Genomic DNA, 7,555 nt, shown 5'->3' with positions numbered 1-7,555 from the left:
GTATGATTCTCGGAAACAACGGAAATAATTCAAACTAAGTTGTTGTAAGATACTGTTTTGCCCATAGTACGCCCCCCCCCGGTCGCAAAGCATCTAACGTTTGTCCGGTATGCCCTTAGTTTTGGTTGGCCTGGCTTTTGTGCAGTACCTTGAACCGACCTCTTCTGTTGTTGGCTTTTGAAATTGAGTATTTAGGACTTTTGAAAAATGAAGGTTAGGGTGTGCAAGACCAAGAAAAGGAAAGCGGAGTTACAGTACATTTTGGTTTGGGGTTTGTTGTTTGGGGTTTGCTGTTGTCGGCTGTCCCTGAGCCTCTTTGTGCCCAAGGCTAGCGCTCCACCACTTGATCCACAGCACCACTTCCGGTTCTTGAGTGGTTAATTATAGGTAAGAATCTGCCCGGGCTGGCTAACAACTGTGCTCCTCAGACCTCAGCCTACTGAGTGCCTAAAATTATAGGTGTGAGCCACCGGCACTCAGCTGTTTATGCTAGATTTTATAAACAGAAAACCTGAGTGACTTAGCCACTAGGAGCTTGGCTAAGAGACCCAATGGGGAGAGGGGGAGAGAAGGGAGGGGGAAGAAAGGAAAAGGGGGGGGGGGGAGAGAACAGTGCTAAGCATGTGCCAGGCAGTATTCTAATCACTTTGCACATGTTTGCATATATTAAATATATACTCTGAAGCCGGGCGTTGCCTGGTGCCAGACTCCTACCTCCAAAACCTGTTCAGGAAGACCCTCCCAAGTTTTCTCCAACACCTCCCCTTACAGAACTCAAATTTCTTCCTTCTTGCCATCACTTATACATGTTTCAGGCATGGTCAGCAAAGAAGGCTGGAGGGCCAATGGGAGGGACTGAGGGGCATGGCTCAATCTAAAAAACAGGAAGGACTCCCGTGGCACATGGCCCTGATTCCTGGAAGTCGCTCAGCTTGTTTCCTGGGCTCTCTTACAGGAAGGGCTCCTGGTTGAATTGCAGTCACTTTACCTAGATGAGACAGAGACCCATGGGCTATACTGTAAAAGGCCTGTCTGTGAACATGAGGCAACAAAGATGTTTAGAAGAAAGGCACAGTAAGTGGAGATACAAAGTATAAGGCATTGTCCTCAGAGGCCAAATGGCACAGTGGGGCCAGCGTAGTGTCACAGTCTAGGTGACAGTAGGATTTCTCCAACCTGCTCAGTGTCACCTCGACCTCAGGGCTCTGAGCCTCAGCAGAGTAGGCTCCGGGTGTCAGATTCCAGCATGAATCATCTACCTCCTGGGTCCATGCTCAGTGCTAAGTCAAAGCTGAATCCAGCATTCATGGCCAGGAGAATTTAGTCATTAGCCTTCTGTTCATCACTGGTAACCAATTCTCTTTAAAAAAAAAAAACAAACAAATAAACAAACACAAAACATTTTTTTTTTCAGTGCTGGAGAGCAAGCCAAGGGCTTTACACATGCTAGGCAAGTGCTCTAACACTGAGCGATATCCCTAGTCTGGTAAATATCTTTCTTGAGGAATAAAAGCAGCTACCTTCTTAACTCCTACTTAATGAGATTTTGGAAGGTGCCACAGTTCAAAGATGAATTTTTTGGAACTAGTTTAGTCATTAATATATAATCACTAACAGGCCTCCTTATGACAAGAAACCCTACTCTACTACCTGTTCATTGCATTGCTCTGGTATGTGTGTGCTAAACCAAGTACTTTGCACATACAAGCTAAGCATAGGTGCTACCACTGACCTATAGTGCTGTAGCCTATTTAAATGAACACCATCTCTACATTATGGTAGCTTTTGTTACTGTAACAAATAAAAGAGACAATCAAGTTATAAAAGTGTGTGGACTGAGGATATGGCCTAGTGGCTAGAGTGCTTGCCTCGTATACATGAGGCCCTAGGTTCTATTCCCCAGCACCACATATACAGAAAATGGCCAGAAGTGGCGCTGTGGCTCAAGTGGCAGAGTGCTAGCCTTGAGCAAGAAGAAGCCAGGGACAGTGCTCAGGCCCTGAGTCCAAGCCCCAGGACTGGCCAAAAAAAAAAAAAAAAAAAGTTATAAAAGTGAAAAGGTTATTTGAGTTCCAGTCTGGCAGTTTCAGGTCATGATCCATTAGTCCTGTTGCTTTTGAGCCTGTGGCCAGGCAGCATATCCTGGTGAGAACATGTGGTGTAGTAGGCTGAGCTCAAGGCTGGAAAGTGGAAAAGGAAAGCACTGGTATTCCACTGTCCCCTTTGAGGACATCCCCCCACCCCCAACACCCAAAGACCAACCTGAGATGACAACCAAGTCTTTACCACATGGATCTTTAGGAACACTTAAGGCCCAAAATATAGCCTAGTTCCTTACTGGCCCCTCCTTACTTCAAGATTGTGGAATTGTGGCTTTTTACCTTTATATTCCCAGCATCTAGCAGATCATCTGGCATGAGGAGAACAATTGTTATCATTGCAGCAGTGGTAAAATTTTTTTATCTAATTGCTTATTTGGGACCCAAGCAGAGCAGTAGCTATGTTACATGAATTCTTTCATGAGGTAGGAACTAGTTTCCTTTTTACAAATGAGAAACGTAAGTCAAGGAAATTTTCCCTGTCAGCTGGTGAATAGCAGAATTGTGTTTGATATCTTCTTGTGGAATTTAATGGTACCATACTGACTGAAAATCCAAACATAGGACCAGTCAATTAATTCATGGTGAACTGTGAACATATATTCCTATTACCTGTTAGAGAATGTCCTTTCTCAACTCTAGGTCTCTGAAAAAAATTATTTCTTGGCCTCTCTTAACCACTCCACCACTATGATGGAGAAACAAGTTTGGACAGAATAACTGGACATATTAGACTTAGTTGGCACATTTTTTTTTTCTCTAGGGAAATGTAGACCACAGGGGAAAACATTATCTGCTTATGTCTCTGGGGTCTGTGTCAAGTCCAGTGCTACCTAAAGTTGAGTGAGAACAGCTTATGAACCTGGACCTCACTATTAACCCAGCCCAATATTAACCCCTGGCTTAAAAGATTTTGTTTTGGGGTTTGAACTTAAGGTTCCATGTGTGGCAGACAGGTATTCTACTACTTGTACCATACATTCAACATTTTTTACTTTAGTTTTTCAGATAGGGTCCGCAGGCCAGCCTAGGATGATAATCTTCCTATCTGCTCCTCCTTTGAACCACTATGCCTAGTTTGTTAGTTGAGATGAGGGCTCACTAATTTATTATCTAGATGATCTCAAACCAAAATTCTCCTGATTTCTGCCACTTGGGTAGCTAGGATTAGAGGTATGCACCATCATGCCAATTCTTTTTTTTTTTTTTTTTTTTGGCCAGTCCTGGGCCTTGGACTCAGGGCCTGAGCACCGTCCCTGGCTTCTTCCTGCTCAAGGCTAGCACATTGCCACCTGAGCCACAGCGCCCCTTCTGGCCGTTTGCCATATATGTGGTGCTGGGGAATTGAACCGAGAGCTTCATGTGTAGGAGGCAAGCACTCTTGCCACTAGGCCATATTCCCAGCCCCAATCATGCCAATTCTTACTCTTTGTTTTTATTTTTAAATTTTCAGGGATAGAGAAGAAACTTCCTATTTCCTCAACTCTCTAAGAGACTGCCCCCAGCTCTCTAGAATCATTTACAAGGGTAAATTAAAAGGTTTGTTTTTGCTTTTTTTGGATTTTCAATCCACAGAGTAAAAGCTGGTTAGTGAAGACACTAGGCAGGGAAAAATGAGGAAGAGTGGAAGCAGAAACTGGAAACTACACTGAGCCAGCTGAAGATTAAAATAAAAACTAGCTGAAATGTGACAAGCTGAAACATAGGTGAATGACCAATAGCAATGTGCAACTTACTAGAACTTCTCAGCTCCCTGAAAAGCACATCAAGAATACAAACTGAAGCATGGCACTGTTTTTACCCATGGGCATGCTGAGCTTCTTTTAATGATGGGGACCTAGACTCTTCAAAAGAAGCTCAGCTGGTAGAAGGAAATTTCCAAACATCTAGCAGAAAGGAATGGTTCCTTCATTACAATGATGCTACTCCAGAATGTTTTCTTTCCAGAAGCTAATTTAGAAGATGATTCAGGTACCACAACAGTAACCAAACTTTGTTGTAGCTTGGGGTTTTGTTATTTTGTTCTTTTTCTTCCCTTCCCTTTCCTTCCCTTCCCTCCCTCCTTCCTTCTTTTTCTTTCTCTTTCTCTCTGCCCCTCCTTCCTTCCCTCATTCCATCCCTCTCTTCCTCTTTCCTTCTGTCCTTCCTTTCCTTCTGTTTTTCCTTTCTTCCTTCCTTTCCTCATTACTCTTTTAATGAGGGAGTTTCTGCATTAAAGACTATATAGAACTTCATCATAAGAATCCCTAGGTTTCTACCTAGAAGAGCACATCGAAAACAGAATGCTAAGCAGTGCTTCAGTCTTACTTGTCCAGCTATGTTATTGTCATCTCTATCTGGTTGTTTCAAAGGAACTTTAAACAAAGCTTGGGGAAAATAGTTCTCTGAGTTCCCTTCAAACACTTGTTCTTTCTTCAGGCTTCTGGTCTCAGCAAATGGGGCCAGCATCTGTCCTGGACTCCTGCCATTTCTCAGACTTCATATCTAGTCATCCAGCCAGTTTTGTTATCTTTGCCTCTGCATAGATCCTGAGTCAGTTTCTCTGCCTCTGCTGTTTCCAGTTATGAAATGAGGAGACATTGATACCTTGTAAAATGAACAGGTCTCATTTCTCACCTAGACCAATTTATTTGGTCTCCATGCTTCTGCTGCAACCCATCTATAATCTTTCCAGATGCCCAGTATGGGCTTCCCAAATTAAAATATGTAAAAATTTCTACTGACTAAATGCCTTATAATAAAGTCCTAAGTCCCTTTTGCTGAGTGGAATATCTAATCCCCACTTTGCTGTGTGACCTCATCTCTTGGCTTTCTCTATCTCTTGTGCTGTGTGCAACCAAGCTTGTTTCTCTCTCAGGACCTTTGAACTTCCTCTATTCCATTCATAGGTCATGCCTTGGCCTTCTCCTCCCTGACTTAAGTAAGGGAATACACTTGGTGAGTTGCATCCATTATCCTATACTGGCCAGTTGTGATAATAGAGAATATGACTGCGTGTTTATCACATATTTCAAGTGTTAAGGGGAGAAGCCAGAGATCTGAATTTTTATGTAAAATGCCCTGAGTTCTTTAAAGTTAGAGATTGCACCAAACTAGGATTATATCCGCCAAAAATAGTACCAAATCCCAATAACTTCAGCATAAATTAGAAATGTACCCTTTATTAAAGGTGGTTTAGAACCAGTACAGCAGCTCTGTAGAGATCTGGAACCCAGGTTCCTTCTAGCTTGGTGCTCTGCATTCTTAGGGTATGGCAGTTGTCTTCTTGATCCAGTATTCTTGGAGAACTCTAGCCATCTAAATTCCAGGCACCAGGATGAAGGAACAGCTGGAAGGTGGAGGGAAACCAATATCATAAGCCTTGGCTACATTAGAGTCACATATGACCGCAAAGGCAGTTGGGTAATGTAGCCTTTATGTCAAGGGCTTTTACAGTGAAAACACAGGAGGCGAGGCTATTGGCACCAGTTCATACAAATCCCAATCATGGTACTTCAGAGAAACAGATCCAGCAGGATACACACAATTCTCAACTCCTTTAGTCAGGCAGCAGGATGGAACAGCTAGATTTTTTTTTTTTAATAAAAATCACGATCTGGAGGCAGAATTCCTGCTAGTGGGTGGGGGCTTTTAGAATCTTGCTTTCAAGGCACTGATTTAACTTTTTCCATGAAACCTTCCCACATTGTGGAGGATAGTCTCTTCATTTGAAATCAGTTAGTTATAGATGACAATACAGCCATAAAAGACTCTCAGAATAGCCTCTAGATTAAAGTTGAAACAAAAAGGCTGACATACAAAATTTAGCATTACAATGATTTAAATTAACAACAAAAAAATGGCAAAAAAAAAAAGTACTTGTAACTTGTAACCTACCAGTTTGCAATCTTTCTCTGCAGAGCAAGGTGCTGAGCCCCTTTAATGCATAAAATGTGGAAACAACCCAACCGACTCCCCATCATAGTCATGGGGTCACAGCAACATGAAGTCCTATCCTTTCTGGGAGTATATATAAATAATAGTCCAGACTTGTTTTTGTTTATTTGTTTGCTTAAACACAGATGGATGTTATCTGATGAACAAAACACTTTTCTCCTTGACCCCTTTCTAATCTCATTAAATAATTTTTAAAGCCCAAACTTCTGTTGTTAGGTAGTGATTTAGAGTGTCTTAGGAGGGAGGGGTGAGAAGTGGAGGGAATGAATGGAGCCATCCAAAGCCCATGGCTTTTCTAGCCCATAATTACCAGCCATTTCATTTACCAGGTCCCACCCCAACAAAGTGTGATTTCCACACTCACCACACACAGTGCTTTGTAACTTGTTTCTCTTTTTTTAAATTAATTTATTTATTAAACAAAATTTTTTTGACAAGGTGTTGTGCAAAAGGGGTACAGTTACATAGTAGGGCAGTATGTGCATTTCTTGTGCTATCTTACACCGTGTTTTTCTTTCCCTTTCCTAGGTCAGGTAGACATATATATACAATGCACAATGTACCAAGAACATATACAGTAGCCACGTGGCCTATGCCAAAGAAAATTTGCCTAGGTCTTTAAATGTAATGTCTACAATAGACAGTATGTCGACAATAGTCTTATTTGAACGTACATACATAGCTTTTGAGCTATTGTGATCCACTGAGAGGTCAACTTTTGACCTTTATATGTTGAGTAGTTGTTTGGTTTTAGTTACATAATGTAGGGTCGCTGACCCAAACCTGTGGGAAATACCATTTGACAAGAGGTTTTTGGTTTCACAGACCTGGTCTCTACTGTCTCCCTGTCACCCCATCTTAACAGTCATATATCAGGGAGATCATGCCCCTTTGTTTTCTGTGTTCTAAGCTTGTCTTGCTCAACATTATTTGTTCAAGTTCTGACTATTTCCCTGCAAATAACAATATTTCATCATTCCTAATCGCTATGTAGTATTCCATTGTGTATAGGTACCATATTTTTTGGATCCATTCATCTGTGGAGGGGCATCTGGGTTGTTTCCATATTTTGACTATTGTGAATTGTGCAGCGATAAACATGGAAGTGCGAATGTCTTTTTGATATCTTGGGACCTGCTGTTCAGGATAGATGCCTAGAAGTGGAATGGCTGGGTCATAGGGTAAGTCTATATTGAGCTTTTTGAGAAACCTCCATACTGTTCTCCAAAGTGGTTATACTAATTTGCACTCCCACCAACAATGGAGAAGGGTGCCTCTTTCCGCGCACCCCTCCAGCATTTGTTGTTGCCTGAGTTCAGAGTATAGGCCATTCTAACTGGGGTGAGGTGGTATCTCAGGGTTGTTTTTATTTGCATTTCCTTTACTACCAGGGATGTTGAACATTTCCTCATATGTTTCTTTGCCATTTTTATCTCTTCTCTTGTGAAGTCTCTCTTTAGCTCCTTTGCCCATTTCCTAATTGATTTACTGGGCTTGGAGGGGCTTAGTTTTTTGAGTTC

The sequence above is a fragment of the Perognathus longimembris genome, chromosome 16, assembly GCF_023159225.1.
Source record: "Perognathus longimembris pacificus isolate PPM17 chromosome 16, ASM2315922v1, whole genome shotgun sequence".
In the NCBI taxonomy this organism is placed as follows: Eukaryota; Metazoa; Chordata; class Mammalia; order Rodentia; family Heteromyidae; genus Perognathus; species Perognathus longimembris.
The sequence above is the reverse complement of the archived record's forward strand: the minus strand, read 5'-3'. Positions refer to the sequence as shown.